The 17,180-nt window shown below is 44.3% G+C and overlaps 1 long non-coding RNA gene across 1 annotated transcript in view; it reads left to right on the top strand.

The window, feature by feature from the left end:
* Positions 1-6,009: 6,009 nt before the first annotated feature.
* The window catches only part of LOC123366741, a 102,110-nt gene continuing 90,939 nt past the window's right edge, over positions 6,010-17,180 (top strand). The window contains exon 1 of the long non-coding RNA XR_006578170.1: positions 6,010-6,128. This is a non-coding gene — a long non-coding RNA (uncharacterized LOC123366741). The remainder of the gene's footprint in view (positions 6,129-17,180) is intronic.

The raw sequence follows: 17,180 nt of genomic DNA on the forward strand, positions 1-17,180 counted from the left end.
AAACCGCTGAGCTATCCCTCCTCCCCATGTAGGCAAACTTTTATCTTAAAATTGAAAAGTAAAAATTCATTAAAAAATGGGAGCCCAATCTTGTCTTTAAGACAAGAGAGAGATTAATGAGGAGAGATTCATAAAACTGGGACTTTTCAGCTTGGAAAAGAGACTACTAAGGGGGGATATGATAGAGGTCTATAAAATCATGACTGGTGTGGAGAAAGTAAATAAGGAAGTGTTATTTACTCTTTCTCATAACACAAGAACTAGAGTTCACCAAATGAAATCAATAGACAGCAGGTTTAAAACAAACAAAAGGAAGTATTTCCTCACATGATGCACAGTCAACCCATGGAACTCTTTGCCAGAGGATGTTGTGAAGGCCAAGACTATAACGGGGTTCAAAAGAGAACTAGATAAATTCATGGAGGATAGGTCCATCAATGGCTATTAGCCAGGATGGGCAGGGATGGTCCCTAGCCTCTGTTTGCCAGAAGCTGGGAATGGGAGACAAGGAATGGATCACTTGATGATTACCTGTTCTGTTCATTCCCTCTGAAGCACCTGGCATTGGCCACTGTTGGAAGACAGGATACTGGGCTGGATGGATCTTTGGTCTGACCCAGTATGGCCGTTCTTATGTTCTTATTTGCACATTTGGCACAGTCCTCAGCAGCGTCAAGATCACACTTGGTGCAGCTGACAGAACAGGGGAGGCAAAGGGGCACTCTTAACAAGACAGTTAGACTATGTGTACACTTGAAGGTCAGGGTGTGATTTCCAGCTCGTATAGACATACTTATGCTAGATCTCATCAAACTAAAGTGCTAAAACTAATGATGTAGCCACAATAGCACAGGCAGCAGCATGAGCTAGCTGCCTAAGTACATACTCACCTGGATCCCCAGGGTATGTACTCAGAGTGGCTAGTCTGTGCAGCCACTCACTGCTGTCTTTGGCTACACTACTATTTTTAGTGAGCTCGCTCGATGAGAGCGAGCATAAGTATCTCTGCCAAAGCTGAGAATCATACCCTCAGCTCCAGGTATAGATGTAGTTTTACGCTGGGAAAAGTAGAGCAGCCACAGAGTTGTGCTAAGCTACACTGGCTAGAACAATCGCCTAGGGACTGTTCCAACAGCAGGAGAGCAGCTCCGGCTCTACTCCCAACCAACTGCGACACCCTCACTGCAAACCCATTAATAACTAAAGATAATGGAGCAAATAATCAAGCAATCAGTTTGCAAACACCTAGAAGACAGTAGGGTGATAAGTAATAGTCAACATGGATATGTCAAGAACAAATCATATCAAACTAAGCTAATAGCTATTTTTGAGAGTGTAGCAAGCCTTGTGGATAGGTGGGAAGTGGTAGAGGTGGTATATCTTGATTTTAGTAAGCCTCTTGATACTGTCTTGCGTGACCTTCTCATAAATAAACTACGGAAGTACGACCTAGATGGAACTACTATAAGGTGGGTACATAACTGGTTGGAAACCCATTCCCAGAGAGTAATTACCAGTGATTCACAATGAAGCTGGAGGGGCACATTGAGTGGGATTCCGCAGGGATCAGTCCTGCATCAAGTTCTGTTCAATATATTCCACAATTATTTAGATAATGTCATAGAGCAGTGGTGGGCAACCCGTGGCCCATGGGCCACATGTGACCCATCAGGGTAACCTGATTGTGGGCCACAAGATATTTTGCTGACATTGACTGTCTGCAGGCAGCTCCCAGGAAACAGCAGGCCGCAGGGACATGCTGCCTGCTGCTTCCCGCAGCTCCCATTGGCTGGGAACAGCAAACTGCGGCCACTGGGAGCTGCAGGGCGGGGGGGGGGCATGCCTGCAGACGGTCAATGTCAGCAAAATGTCTCACGGCCCACAATGAGCTTACCCTGATGGGCCACATGCAGCCCATGGAGTGGCCACCACTGGCATAGAGAGTACACTTATAAAAGTTTGTGGATGATACCAAGTGGGGAGGGGTTGCAAGTGCTTTGCAGATAGGATTAAAATTCAAAATGATCTGGACAAACTGGAGAAATTGTCTCAAGTAAACATAATGAAATTCAATAAGGACAAAAGTAGAGGACTCCATTGAGGAAGGAACAATCAGTTGCACACATATACAAAATGGGAAATGACTGCCTAGGAAGGAGTACTGCAGAAAGGGATCTGGGAGTCATAGCTGGGAGTCATAGCTAAATAGGGGTCAACAATGTAACACTGTTGCAGAAAAAGAAAATATCATTTGGAATGAATTAGCAGGAGTGTTACAAACAAGACACCAGAAGTAATTCTTCTGCTCTACTCCATGCTCATAAGGCCTCAACTGGAGAACTGTGTCCAGTTCTGGGCACCACATTTCAGGAAAGATGTGAACAAACTGGAGAAAGTCCACAGAAGAGCAACAAAAATGATTAAAGTTCTAGAAAATATGACCTATGAATAAAGATTGAAAAAATTGTGTTTGTTTAGTCTGCAGAGGAGAAGACTGAGAGGGGACATGATAACAGTTTTCAAGTACATAAAAGGTTGTTACAAAGTGGAAGGCGAAAAATTGTTCTCCTTAATCTCTGGCACCAGTACTGGGAGAAAGGGGAATAGCTACCAGCGCTGGGAGTGTGGCTCCCAGTGTTAGAGCACTGTCTACACTGGCACTTTACAGCACTAAAACTTGCGGCACTCAGAGATGTGTTTTTTCACACCTCAGAGTGAGAAAGTTGCAGCACTGCAAAGTGCCAGTGTAGACAAGCCCTCTGAAGCACACTTGACTGATTGAGTTGCTATTCCCGATTGGCAGCAGGAATAACTGAAAAATCCTGTTTGCTCCACATTTTATTTTCATTTCCTGGATGTATTTAAGTATTTACAATAATCCATGGCCATGTCCTGTCTCTGTTCCCATCACACCCACTCTCCCGCACTCCCCATAGCACTCAGTTCAGTGGAGGTTATAAAGGAATGCTATTATGCAGAGTACTGTGCAAATTCTTCCTCACTCTGGAGGAAGTTGCAAGTTCAGCAACTTCCAAGTACACTTATCTTGGCTCCTCACCATTCTAGATGCTACAGGCTGGAGTAAAGTCAAGCCACTTTACTTTACAACTATGGCAATCTGCAATTTATGGAGGTGTATTCAAGTGGCAGGGGAGATGGCACAGGTATTCCACTATAGAGTTCCCCTTGAGTTGTTTGCACAATAATTTAGAATTTCTTTTATTATGAACACAATTCCTTATGGTTCAATCATCCACACTGATAAGCGTCTGAGGGCAAATGCAAGGGTTGCAGGCTGTGGGAATATGATTTGCAAGAAAAATCAAAAGAACCCCCCTCTAACTTAAGAGCACGCCACCTAACAGGATTGTATTAGTCCCCATCTCCTGCTAAGGAGCCTGTGTTCTAGAACCCTATCTACAAGCAGTTCAAACAGATCTGAAAGCAAATACTTCAGCTGCGAGCTCTCGCTCCTTGGGAGAGACGTATTTGTGACAAGAGTTTGGAAAAATATACCTATATTTCTACACGTGTTACCCTATAGACATCTTTAATGCATAAGCATAGCAATACAAGTAACATAGTGTAAACAAAAGCAATACAATAAGCACCATGGTCCCTGTACCCTGCAGACCTTTCTCCAAAGCAGCAGACCAGATGTCTTGTTGCTGTACACGCACTCTGACAAAGGGTTGCATATTTTGAAAGCTTATCTTCTAGACAGGCAATGTAGTATAGAGACCTGAGAAAACAGCATTGAAGCAGGGAGACTGGAGTTCAATTCCTAGCTCTATGCCTGACTTGTTGGGTGAATTTCATCAAGCTAACTCTAGTTAATTTCTCTTTCCCCAATATAAATGATGGCCAAAGACCTCTGTAATGAATCCAAAGAGTGGAATCTGTGATCATTAATATTATTATGTTCTCAAAACACCTGCTATTTTCCTGATTGCCCTGTAACACCTGAATACTATCACAGACATGCATGCAATAAGTTCTCAACATAGGTACTAGCTTTCCTAAATAGAATGTGGCAGAGCAGCTACTCACCCTCTCTAATACCTGGGGCTGTGGGGTTAAGCCAATAGTTAACAGAAACTCTGTCACACACTAAGTTAAAAGCAAATGTTTGTTCAATATAGTTGCTGATTTCTAATGAGAGCTTCTAAGCAGTCAGTGATAATAGATATGCACACTTGCAACAGTGCTAATAGATTATGTGCTAGGAATTTTATACTATGGAAATAGTATGTAAATCATAATTGGTGAGAGCTATATTAGCATACCTCAGCATCTCAAAATGGGGTTTGATGTTGGAGGGCCTGTGCTTCAGTGTTTTGAATTATGTAAATAAAACTACATAGTAATAGGAGAAAGGAGATTCCAACCAGAGAGTGACTCTGAGATTTTTGTCTCTTCTGAATTAGCCATTTATACTTTGTATGTCATCTAATATGTGACTTCAGCTAGCCAGTCCTAAATTATATTATTGGTTCGAGTCCTCCTACAGCTGTGATGAGAGTAAGTGTGCAATCATTAAACAAGCCATGTTTTCAGAGTATTAGCTCCAAGTGTTTATTCTCACCCAGGCTTCATTTTGATTAGGGTGTTTTCTACTGCTCTGACCTATCTCCCCAAACACAACTGCAATTGCAAAGGTAAACTGTTATTGTAAGATAAAGTCAAATAAACCTATGGCTATATAATTGTAACTACTGCTGCAGGCCCTTGTTTCTATTGACACTTTCACTAGGGACACAAGTAGGTCTGTAGCTCAGGTAGTGCGCTAAAGTTTCCTCAGTATTTGTTGCCCTGCATCTTGTGTAGCTTTTTTATACCTATGCAAAGCAGTAATGGAAAGTGAGTGTACAATTATCGGAGGAGAATGGTACCTCCTTTGCACTGGCTGGACCAGGTGCAGGGCAATGTAGAATCAGGGCCAATGGGTTGAGAGAGCTCCCCCATATGTGCTCTAGATCTATATATTTATTAAGAAAGCTACCAGCGGGTAGGGTGAACAGATAGCAAGTGTAGGGGGTAATAGGAGCCTATATAAGAAAAAGCCCCCAAATTGGGACTGTCCCTATAAAATTGGGACATCTGGTCACCCTACCAGCTGAAATAGAGAGAGACTAGGAGCTAATAAGGGGGGTACCTGACCTTTGCTATTTTACAGCTCAGCTATATTGAATGAATGTTTAGCTGCTGACTGGAGCTGCTTACTGCTTTTCTTTATCGTTGGAGCATTCCCAAGGTCCGGCTCAGCATTGGGACCTATTGTACTAAGCAAGGTTAAAAACAGACAGGGAGATGCCCTGTACTGACAATCTTTAATTCAGAGAGCGAAGTGAGCATGAGGGGGTAAGACATTGTGGGGGAAGAGTATGACATGCAAGCAAAGGCAGACACACAGCGTGTTGGCTCAATCACTTTGCCTATTTCCTTGCTCATGTATGAGGAGCAGTGCTCAGCAGCCTGTGCTAGTCTAGGGGGAGGGGGAAGGTGCTTTCATTACAACAGGCTGTTTGTTTGGAGGAGGGCCTGACTCTTACTTGAAGTAAACTGATGTAACTCCATTGATTTCAGGGATGTACATCAATGTAGAATGTGGCCCAGAAGTTGTATGCAATACCCCTGTGCTAGGGAGTGTAATTTTAAATGGATTATTTACATTAAAACATTACCGTTTAAAGGCAGATGCTGTGCTTGTGAGAAAGCCCCAGGAAGTGGGTTAAGAAGGGTGCTATTAAACTAGCCTGAATTACAGCCCAACTGACACACGGGGGGGGAACCTGTCTGCTCTAATGGCTTTACCACTTTGGCCTAGTCCTGCAATCAAATCCATGCAGGTGGACTTTTTGCACGTGCAAAGAGCCCCGCTTCACAAGTGCTTGCAGGACTGGAGCCTCATTTGTAATGGACACATCTGTGTAAGTTGGTGGTTCATTGCTACAGGACAGCAGCAGCAGCAGCTTTGAAAATTCCAGCCATTTGTTTTACACAGGCAAACTCAGTCATCTATCTGTGCAGATGTTAGACTCTAGCCAGTGGATTTGCAAGTGAGCACTGGAAAAGCACAAGACTGGAGTGAGGCTTCATTGAAAATCAGTCCCAGCTGAGATGCCAAGGTATGTATGAAAAAAGCCCTCTGGCTGTCGTATATTTGTATAGGTTGTCTTATCTTATTTGTCTATACATTTTATTTAACCTTCTATATCTACTAAGTGTCCTCAGGAAAATGTAATTTATACCAGAAAGTGATTACTTCTCCTAGCTATTTACTCAGTACATCTTACATTTAATGAAAGCTGGGATGCAAAAAGGTCAAGCAAGTTTTGTACTGGCCTCAAAGTAATGGTTCTCAGACCAAATAATTTAAAAAGTCCATTATGGTATTTAGCTTTTACATGTTACCTGCACTTTCATTCTTCACATCATGGAAATGGTAAAGGTTCATAGGAATCTGCAGTATTCAGCATGAACTTCCTGTGGAGCTCTCCAGGTAACTTTCAGCTGAATTTCCATTTAAAATATTAATTATTAAAATCATTTTATATTTCAACTTTTTAAAGCTCTCCCTGCTCATAGGGAACAATCCTCATTTAATTCAAACAGTTTCTTCATATACATAATTAACTGTCTATTTTATATTTCACCTCCTTAAGCACTTCTTTTTAGGAAGATTATTTAAAACCGAGTATAAAGGAAAGGGTCAGAAATGTAGTCTGGTTGCACTGATCAGTAAATGGGATCTCTCCTTGTCATTGAAGCTATCAGGAGATCTCTCTAGAAACTAAAAGGAATGGCCCTGAAACATTCCTTTAATCAAAGCCAGAAATGTAATTGCTACTCTGTTCATGAAATCTGCAGTTTAACAAAAGAAATGAAAGGTACCCTTGACCCTCTCCTCCTTCAAGACTCCACAGCTGAGTAGTGAACTGAAGAGAATAAAAGCTCAGGGTGGAGACTTCTGAGGCAGTGGTTCCTGTCTCACTCTCAGAAACTTGAGTCCTCAAGGGGAGAGAAAGCTTTACTTTTTAAAATAGACTGAGAAATGAGGCTGTCCTACTATCCTGAAATGAAATTTAAACCTCATCACAGGCCAGCCTGGCATGTTGAAGTCATTTATGCTGCTATACAAGAATTTTAGGGTGAGACCTGTCCTTGGCTTTCCAACTATTTTGGTGTAAGAATCACTGGGCCTAAGTTTCCACTACCTTTCATGTTGTGTAGTCATTTACACCTGTGCAAGATGGTTTTAATGCTACCAGGTCAGAATTATCCACTCACTTCCTTACACACACTTTGCACAGATACAAATAATTATGTAAGTTGCAAGGCATTGGTGAATGAGGACAATTAGGCTGCTGTACTGAAAACAGCAAGAGGGAAAGTGAATTCAGATCCTCCCATTTTCTCTCACTTTGTCTTTAATTGAGGTTTAATTTTTTACAATGCTTTCATCAAAGGTGTCCTTTAACAGTATCTCAGTGGTAAGTAAATTCTTTCAGTGTCCATAAAGTTTCCATAGCTGCTACTTTTAGAAGTTTAGACTCAGTGCTACTGGGGACAGATGGGCTGGTGATGGAAGGGGACAGAACTCGTTAAAAAAATATGAATTTCCTCTCACACTAAACAGGCTCTGACTGGCAAAGAAATGAGATGTCAGTTACGTCACCTGCTTGATCGTTTTATTAGCTCTCCATGTGAATCATGTGTTCTTGAAAGCATTCCCAAGCCTGGTGCTAAGAGCTATAAATTTGTCATCAATAATTTGGGGGAGAACTGAAAGATTCGTTAGTGCATGTGTCTAAACCATGAAACTGGTTGAATAATAGGGAATGTGCAAGCATGTCTTAAAAGCAAAAAAATGGACTTTAGCAAAACTCTATGAAATGATACTTTATCTGTAGTTGTGGACCAAATCCTTGCCTGGTGTAAATCAGCATAGTTCCAGTGGTTTTACATTTGGTGTAAATGACTAGACAATATTCAGATAATGATGAGCTCAATAGAGCCACACCGATTACGCTACTGAGGATCTGTCCCTGTGTTCTTCACAGGAGCAGGGGAGATTGATGGAGGGTTTTTCTTCAGTCATAGTGCTGGGAATGAAGGGTTCCCTGAGCTACTGATTGATTAGATTCAAACTCCACTTCTAACTTCCATGCTACCAGGAAAACTAGGATTATGTTATGGGCTGGCTCAGCAGCCCTTACTCTCAATGGCTTCAATTCATCACTGCTCTCCATCTTCTGTAATCATTTACATGAATGCAGAAGAGTGAGTAAAATACTTCTAATCTGATCTTATAGCCAATTACACTCAGTTTGCACTCGCTTATCCCTGGGGTAAATGGCTACATCAAGTATGGCCAATCCAAGGCTTAATACTTATTCATTCAAATAGTCTGGGTGAATGTCAATGGGAGGAAGGGTTTAAAACCAGCCTCTGTGTTCTGCCCTGTGCTGGTCTGAGGAGTCTGAGGGTACGTCTACACTACGGGATTATTCCGAATTTACATAAACCGGTTTAGCAAAACAGATTGTATAAAATCGAGTGCACGCGGCCACACTAAACACATTAAATCGGTGGTGTGCATCCACGGTCCGAGGCTAGCGTCGATTTCTGGAGCGTTGCACTGTGGGTAGCTATTCCGTAGCTATCCCATAGTTCCCGCAGCCTCCCCCGCCCCTTGGAATTTCCGGGTTGAGATCCCAGTGCCTGATGGGGCAAAAATCATTGTCGCGGGTGGTTCTGGGTAAATGTCGTCAGTCACTCCTTCCTCTGCAACAACCCCACCTGTTGATTCCGTTCTTCCCCCAGCCTTCCTGGGCTACCGTAGCATTGTCCCCCCACTTGTGTGATGACACAGTGACTTGTTAGTGAGAAATGAGTGGAAGGCAGCCTCCAGCTGCTATGATAGTCCAGACAGGACATTAAGCAGTGTGTAGGAGAGGAGCCCAGCATCCCGCTGCTAGTCCAGGGGCAATTGAATCTTTTCTTTACACATGAAGGGTGGGGGCTGATGGAGCTCAGCCCCCTGTTGCTATGATGAAGACGGTTACCAGCCATACTGCACCATCTACCAGGAAAAATTAGGGGCAGGCACCCTTGATCGACCTCACTGATGCTAGTCGGCATGGTTACCAGTCCTTTTGCACTGCACCATAAGGCTGATGAAGAGGACGGTTACCAGCCATATTGCACCATCAGCCACCCGTGGTGGGGGGGGAGTGAGGATGTTGGTGTTGAGTGCTGCAGCATCGCGTCTATCTGCAGCATTCAGTAAAGATAGGGTGACATGTAAAAGAGTCAAGAGAGGATTGTTTTCCCTTTCACTTCTAGGGGTGGGTGGGGGGGTGCGTAAATTGCCGAGCTATGCCCTGACACACCGCGGACACTGTGTTTGACCCTAGAAGCATTTGGAGCTCAGCCAAGAATGCAAATGCTTTTCGGAGACTGCAGGAACTGTGGGATAGCTTGAGTCCTCCAGTCCATGAGCGTCTGTTTGATTCTTTGGCTTTCTGTTACGCTTGTCACGCAGCAGTGCGCTGAGTCCCTGCTATGGCATCTGTCTGGTGATTTTTTAAAAAATGATTTTGAATTTCGTCTTCTGTAACGGAGCGCTGATAGAACAGATTTGCCTGCCCTTACAGCAATCACATCCGCATGGTCCATGCTGGAGCTCTTTCTTTATTTTGATTTTTAACTGCATCGCCACACGTGCTGATCGGAGCTCCACGCTGGGCAAACAGGAAATATTCAAAAGTTCGCGGGGCTTTTCTTGTCTACCTGGCCACTGCATCCGAGTTCAGATTGCTGTCCAGAGCGGTCAGTGGTGCACTGTGGGATACCACCCGGAGGCCAATACTGTCGATCTGCGGCCACACTAACCCTAATCCGATATGGTAATTCCGATACTAGCGCTACTCCTCTCGTTAGGGAGGAGTACAGAAACCGGTTTAAAGAGCCCTTTATATCGATATAAAGGGCCTCTCAGTGTGGACGGGTGTGGCGTTAAATCGGTTTTACGCTCCTAAAACCGGTTTAAACGCTTAGTGTAGACCAGGCCTGATATCACAGATTGCTGCTAGAAAATAAATGCTGAGGGAAGAAGTGGGTCGTTCTTTGCCTGACTTTAATTCACTGCCCCCAAATGAATGTGCATCCATAGTTCTAGAGAGCTGGTCAGAAAATCCTTTTTTCCCATAAAAATGGAGAAATTATCACCTTTTTTCTTTTTTGTTGAAAAATCATTTCCCCCACTTTTTCCAACCAATTTTTAAGAAAGTTTTGTCTGAATAAAAAAAATTCAACATTTATCTCTAGATTTAAATAATTTAGAGCAGCAGATTAGTCTCAGGTGGTTCCTGGGGTGTGGTTAACAGGTCAGTGTAGTAAAGTGCTCATGGCTGGAGTTAACTGGTGTACCCAAAGTATTATGTGATGGAGTTATGCCCCAACTCTCCCTTACTACTTGTCTGGTAAGTGGGATTTCTCCCCTGCCCCCTGAATCCCACCATCTCTTGTGATGCAGTTGAATAAAGTAGCAAGTTGCCAGCCTGCTGTACCATCAGTACCAGGGATCGTTCTTGTTGAATTGAGCGGTCCCTTTATAAAAGTCAGGTTGAGAGGATGCGAGGTGGCATAAAATCCTCTTTTAAACTACCCTGATCCTGCTGTACTCTGTTCAGACACGTCTCCCTGCTCTGTTTTAGAGAAGCCTGAGGACTGTTTTAACTTATTTTGGGATACAATGATTAGAGGACCAAAACTACTGCTAAGTTTTGGGCTGGGTCTAGGGTATCCCAGCCATGTCTCCCTTTCCACAGCTACACAAGAAGCGAAAAGGGATAGAGACATATGAAACATTGGTTCTACATCTCTGGAGGATCACCATGGTTTGATTTTTGGTGCTTTGGAAACTATGCTTTAGCCAAACCCCAGGCTAAGCTTACAGCACAGTATTGGAGTGGGAAGGTCTGATGTGTTATCTTATCCTGTTGCCTGGTCCATGCCTGCACGAAAAATACAGATCCCATGACTCTATCTGAGAGGGGGATAACTAGAGATTCCCTGTCTCTGAAAACACACTCTACAATCGAAAGAAATGTGTGAGCAGCAACAGTAAGCAAATAATGGCTGCTGCATTTGCCTCTCAGTTACCAAAGCAGAGAACAAAGGGCTATAGATCAAGTCAAAAATTCTGTGGTAGTCCAAGGGATCTTAAAAACTACTCAGTTCTAATGGGCATAACATACCATACAACAAAAGCAAAAAATAAAATAAAACCACCCAAGCAACCCAACAAGCCATACCTCACTCATTGTTGCACTATACATTAAAAGAAATATACCTACTGCAGCTAGTGGATCTGATCACCAACCTGGGACAATCAATCAGCCACACCGGTTTCATTTACATCCCCTTAACACAGGGCTCTGTTTATTCTCCAACACAGCCAGGGGGACATGTAGAAGAATAGCAAATGCAATAGCCTTGTTCCTGGCTGAGAGCGCGGGGCCCTCTGGCAACCAGAGGTTGTAGATCTCTCCAGTCTAGGGATGTCTGCTTGCTCTTTTGCAAGCAGCCATCTGCTGCAGCCACAGGAGAGTGTACGCTCAGCTCTCCCCACAACCCATGGAGCTGGGGCCCAGTCATTCAGTACTGTTTCATCACCTGGGAGAGCTGATTCCCAGCACCTGCCTTCAGGCTTCCCTCCAGAACAGGGCCCTTAGAGAGGCATGTGGTGGTTGATCAAATGGGTTCTGATGGGTTTGGTAGTAAAAACATCACCAAAGTCTCCTACCAGCTCCCTGGTTTCTTCTTATTGTGTTTTCTCCTGGGGTACCTCTGTGCCCCTACACTTGGGTTCCTAAGTCTCCATTGAATCAGAATCTAATTCTGCTTCAAGAAAGTTCTCCACAAGGTATACTGTCTCCTCCAGGCAAGTTGGTCAGTGGCAACAGACCCATTTTTGGGTCCTACTGGCAGGATCTAGCAGAATTGCTCCATATTAACCAGCTTAACTGTTTCCACTGAAGAACATGTTTCTGGTTTCAATCAATGGAAGTAAAAGTCTCTCAGCTGCTGCCTACTGCTGTAGGCTAGTAGTCTGGGGTAAATGGTTCCCATCTGAATCACCATTGATGCCTTTCCTCACTGAGCCTTAGGCAATCCAATATGGCAGCCTTAAGCCTCTTCTTGTCTTTTTTTCACACTTCTACCCGAAGCATAGTAAATACCACAGTATTTAGTGGCCCACACTTTCTGGGGCCACTAATGGGCCTCAACCCCCCAACTAAGGTTTCTAAGAAGGCCTCATGGTCATCTTATGTCCCCATCTTAGAGAAGACTCCTCCCCGCCCCCCACACCAATCTGTATTCAGCAGACAAAGCATGAACTGCTGCTAGTTTTCCTGTTCCTGATGTGTTTCTTGCTGCCGTAACTGCTGCTGCACCAGGACCAGCTGCAGCTACTGGGTTGCTGTTGCTGTCCCATCCATTTTATTAGAGCTTCAGGATCCATAACTACCACTAGGTAGTGCCACACTATACCCATATTCTCCAACTCATGTAAATTGGGACAAGTAGCCTCCTCTACTTCTATTTGTAGCCCCTTTCCTCAGGGCTGTTTGTTCTCCCAAACAGAACAAAAAGAAATGTAGAACAATACCAGAAGCAAAAGCTCTGTTCTTGGTTGAGAATGTGGGGCCCCTTGTCCTCTGTAAACCAGAGGGTCTGGACCTCCCCATCCTGGGGAGGAGAGGTGGGCCACAGGGCTGGCCAACTGGCCTGCCTGCTTCCCTCTTGCAACTTTATGCTGCAGCCATAGGCAAATGTACTCTCAGCTCTCTCCTGATCCTTTACCCCCTCAGACACCTGGGGCCCTCATTTATATCCTCCAGCCTGGAATCAGACCCAGTCATAGAATCATAGAATCTCAGGGTTGGAAGGGACCTCAGGAGGTCATCTAGTCCAACCCCCTGCTCAAAGCAGGACCAAACCCAACTAAATCATCCCAGCCAGGGCTTTGTCAAACCTGACCTTAAAAACCTCTAAGGAAGGAGATTCCACCACCTCCCTAGGTAACCCATTCCAGTTCTTTTTCACCCTACTAGTGAAAAAGTTTTTCCTAATGTCCAACCTAAACCTCCCCCTCTGCAACTTGAGACCATTACTCCTTGTTCTGTCATCTTCTACCACCGAGAACAGTCTAGATCCATCCTCTTTGGAACCCCCTTTCAGGTAGTTGAAAGCAGCTATCAAATCCCCCCTCATTCTTCTCTTCTGCAGGCTAAACAATCCCAGTTCCCTCAGCCTCTCCTCATAAGTCATGTGCTCCAGCCCTCTAATCATTTTTGTCATAAGGTGCTATTTAGTTGGGTCAGCTAATTTCCCAGCACCTACCTTCTGGGCTTCCCTCCATAACAGGGTGGGCTGCTTCCTTCTCTCCCTGGCCCTTAAAGGGCCAGACCTTCTGTTACACCTACATTGTATGTCTTTACTTTTTTTGCTACATCAAAACTAAACATTGCATGCACCATTAAAAGGGACACTCAGTGTCCAACAAACAAGCACATTTAAGTAGCCACCAATAAGAATATTTAGAGCTGGAAATCTGAGCTGACTCTCCCACTTTACCTCATGCTGCTTTATCTTCTTTGACTGTAGTATTTATGCTTAGTGACACAAGAAGGAGCTGGAGCATCAGCCCACATAGTCTGCCTTAAATATAAATTTGAATGAAGTTCCTCACATTTTTTTTTATCTACAGTTGTAATTGAGGTAATACACTGATCATCTAGAGACAAGCCCATTAGTAGAGTTGGCCAAAAGTCAACAAATGAGAAATGCTGCATCATGTGTGTTCTGAAAGTAATCTGTCTAATTTGCTCAGGGAATATTGCATCAGAGAGGTACTTTTTTGTAACAGAAGACACACAATTATTAGGCATAAGACACTGGTCAGGTTTAGTGAGAAGGGAAAAAGAATAATTGGCTTGCATCGTATTTCCTCTCTTTGTCAATAAAGACACTTCTATGAGATCTGCTTGATTTTGTTTCAATTCTTCCAAAGCTGTAAACATTTTTTCTTCCCTCCCTCATGCTTTACAAATGGATTGTGCAGCAGTTGTTGCTATGATTGCTTTCCTCTCTTTCCTCTCCATTTTTCCCACCTCAAAGTCATGATCCTACTTGTCTTCCTTTCATCTCAGAGATAAGAGTAAACAATACTAATTGTTTTCCCTTGACCATCAGTAAAAGGAAGACAAAGGGATGCCTAAGATAGAGAGAACTGAATGATTGGTAAGGCTTAAAAACCAAATGTTGGAATCAATCCACAAATTACATTTTTGTATTTATATAAGGGTTCTCAAACTGGGGGTCGGGACCCTGCAGGGGGTCACAAGGCTATTACATGGGAGGTTGCAAGCTGTCAGCCTCCACCCCAAACATCACTTTGCCTCCAGCATTTATAATGGTGTTAAATATATAAAAACGCGTTTTTAATTTATAAGATGGGGTCACGCTGAGAGGCTTGCTATGTGAAAGAGGTCGCCAGTACAAAAGTTTGAGAACCATTTATATATATTTTTATTAATTTTTCCAAATACAACAAATAAACCAAAATGATTCTGAAAGAGTATTTGGCTTTGAAAATTAGACTTGATGTTTTTTAATTTCCTAGTTCTAGACATTTAAATGTAGTTTTGTCTTCTCAGATCATTATCTTCTGCAACATAGGTCTCTTCCAGGATCCTCTATCCCAATCCCAAAGAAATGCTTTTCTTGGCACTTGGAGATATTGCACTTTGAATATACCAGGCTCAGTATTCCTCTGGGGGTGCAGGGTAGCTTGTTCCCAGTTCTTGAGGGATGACAGTATTCTGCATTAAGTACACTGGCAGTCTAGCTATGTAAGGTGTGGAGATGTGCATCTTGGCCTATGTGAGGATGGTTCGGAGGAAAGGGAGCAGGGATAAAATGTGTCATATGAGTATCTAGCAAAGGCAGGCAGGAGGTCTGATAAGCACATTGCTCCTTCTGAGAAGAACAGAAACATACCTCCTTCAGAAATGATGTACCAGTCACAATGTGGATGCATAGAATCTGATTCTCCTCTGCCTGGCACTTACATATGCACAAAGGGAGTGTAAAACACTACTGTTCTGCTTGGCAGTATTTTACTCTCACTTTGCATAGATGTAAATGACTGCACCAGTTGCCAGGCTGTGAATAAATGAGTAGTAATGACTCCTGAGCTTGTGTTGCATTTGAACAAATAACCTAGAGGTGAAAGACTGCGTATCCTATGATTGATTCCTGAGCCATCCCATCTTAACTTATTCCAAATGCAAAGTGGAAAAGAGAGTTGACAGTTAAAATTTTATATTGCATGCAGGAATAGCGGCATTACATATGAGATTTGCTCATTGGTGTGTATTCTTTCTGTAGTAATCAGAAAGGAATAAAACTGGAATTCTTGCCAGCTGACAAGATAATCAAAACATGGACTGTGCTCCTTATTCACTTAGGGTATGTCTACACTACAAGACTATTTCGAATCAACTTAATTCGAATTTGTGGAATCGACCTTATGAAGTCGAAGTTGTGTATCCACACTAAATACACTAGTTCGACTGTGTGAGTCCACAGTAACGGGGCCAGCGTCGACTTTGGAAGCGGTGCACTGTGGGAAGCTATCCCACAGTTCCCGCACTCCCCGCTGCCCATTGGAATTCTGGGATTTCCCCCCAATGCATGCTGGGGGGAAAAATGTGTCGAGGGTGGTTTTGGGTAACTGTCATCATTGAACCGTCAATCATCGCCCTCCCTCCCCGAAAGCGGCTGCGGGCAATCTGTTCGTGCACTTTTCTGCTCAGTGACAGCGCGGGCGCCACAGCACTGCGAGCACGGAGCCCACGGCAGTTATGGCCGTTGTCAACTCCTCGCACTTTATCGTCCACCTCTTCCACAGTCAGCTGCTGAGAAATCGGGCTACTTTTCAATGGTGCTGCGAGCACTGGTGGACCATGGGGGACGTTTTACCAACATCAACGTTGGGTGGCCGGACAAGGTTCATGACGCACGTGTTTTCAGGAACTCTCGTCTGTTTAGACGCCTGCAGGAAGGTAGTTTCTTCCCGGACCACAAAATAACTCTTGGGGATGTGCAGCTGCCTATAGTGATCCTCGGGGACCCAGCCTACCCGCTAATGCCCTGGCTCTTGAAGCTCTGTGCAGGCGCCTTGCACAGCGACAAGGAACTCTTCAAGTACCAGCGAGCAGCGTGACCTGTGACTGTTCAGTTTCTTTACAGAAAAGCTGAACCTGCCCCTGTATCTTTACCAAGTTACTGCTGACTAGCATCTGCAGTTACATACCCCGTCCACCCCGCTTCCCCCACTTCCAACACATGTTTAAAAATAAAACAGATGGTCCACTGTGACTTTACAAAGGTTTCTTTATTGATGACTTTGCGTTAAAGGGTTGAAACTGGCACGCAGACTGTGCTGGGTAGGGTGTGCGGTGATGTAAAGACCGCCTCTAAACTCGAGGAATGACAGGCTCCTGCTCCCAGAGCGGTCCGCAGTGCCGGACTGGTTGTTTCAACGGAGCCTGCCATCCCTCTTTTTTGGGACTCTGTGTGCGGGGGCTATGTGGCCTTGCGGCGGGGGAGGACGGATACAGATTCCTCTGCTGCGTGGCTCTGTGGTCCAGGACAGGGACCGTTGCATGAGATCTGTAACCCCCCTCCCCCGCTACAAAGTCATGTACCCCCCCCACCCACACAGAACCTGCAAACCACCTCCCATACCGACCAGGGTGCCTACTGACTGCACTGTGTGTGTGACCTGCTGCTGATCCTGCCCCCGTCTCTGTACCCTGCTAAAGGTGACTGTCCTATGCAATACCCTACCCCCTTCCCCACCCACCCCTTCAAACGCAGCGTTGTGTAAAAAAGCATGAGGGAAACAGTAATTAACAGCAAAGTATTTTTAATAATTAACCAGACAGTCAGGGGATGAAACTGGGATTGGGGCTACGGTGAGTCAGGAAGGGAAGGAATTCTCAAAAATTAGGGTATGAGAGCTTTTGGGTACTTGAGCACTCTGCTGGGGTGCAGTGACAGTTTTCGCGGCCCCTGGCGCCACTCCTTCTGGTTACTTTGGG

This window comes from Mauremys mutica, chromosome 1 (assembly GCF_020497125.1).
Source record: "Mauremys mutica isolate MM-2020 ecotype Southern chromosome 1, ASM2049712v1, whole genome shotgun sequence".
NCBI classification, from domain to species: Eukaryota; Metazoa; Chordata; order Testudines; family Geoemydidae; genus Mauremys; species Mauremys mutica.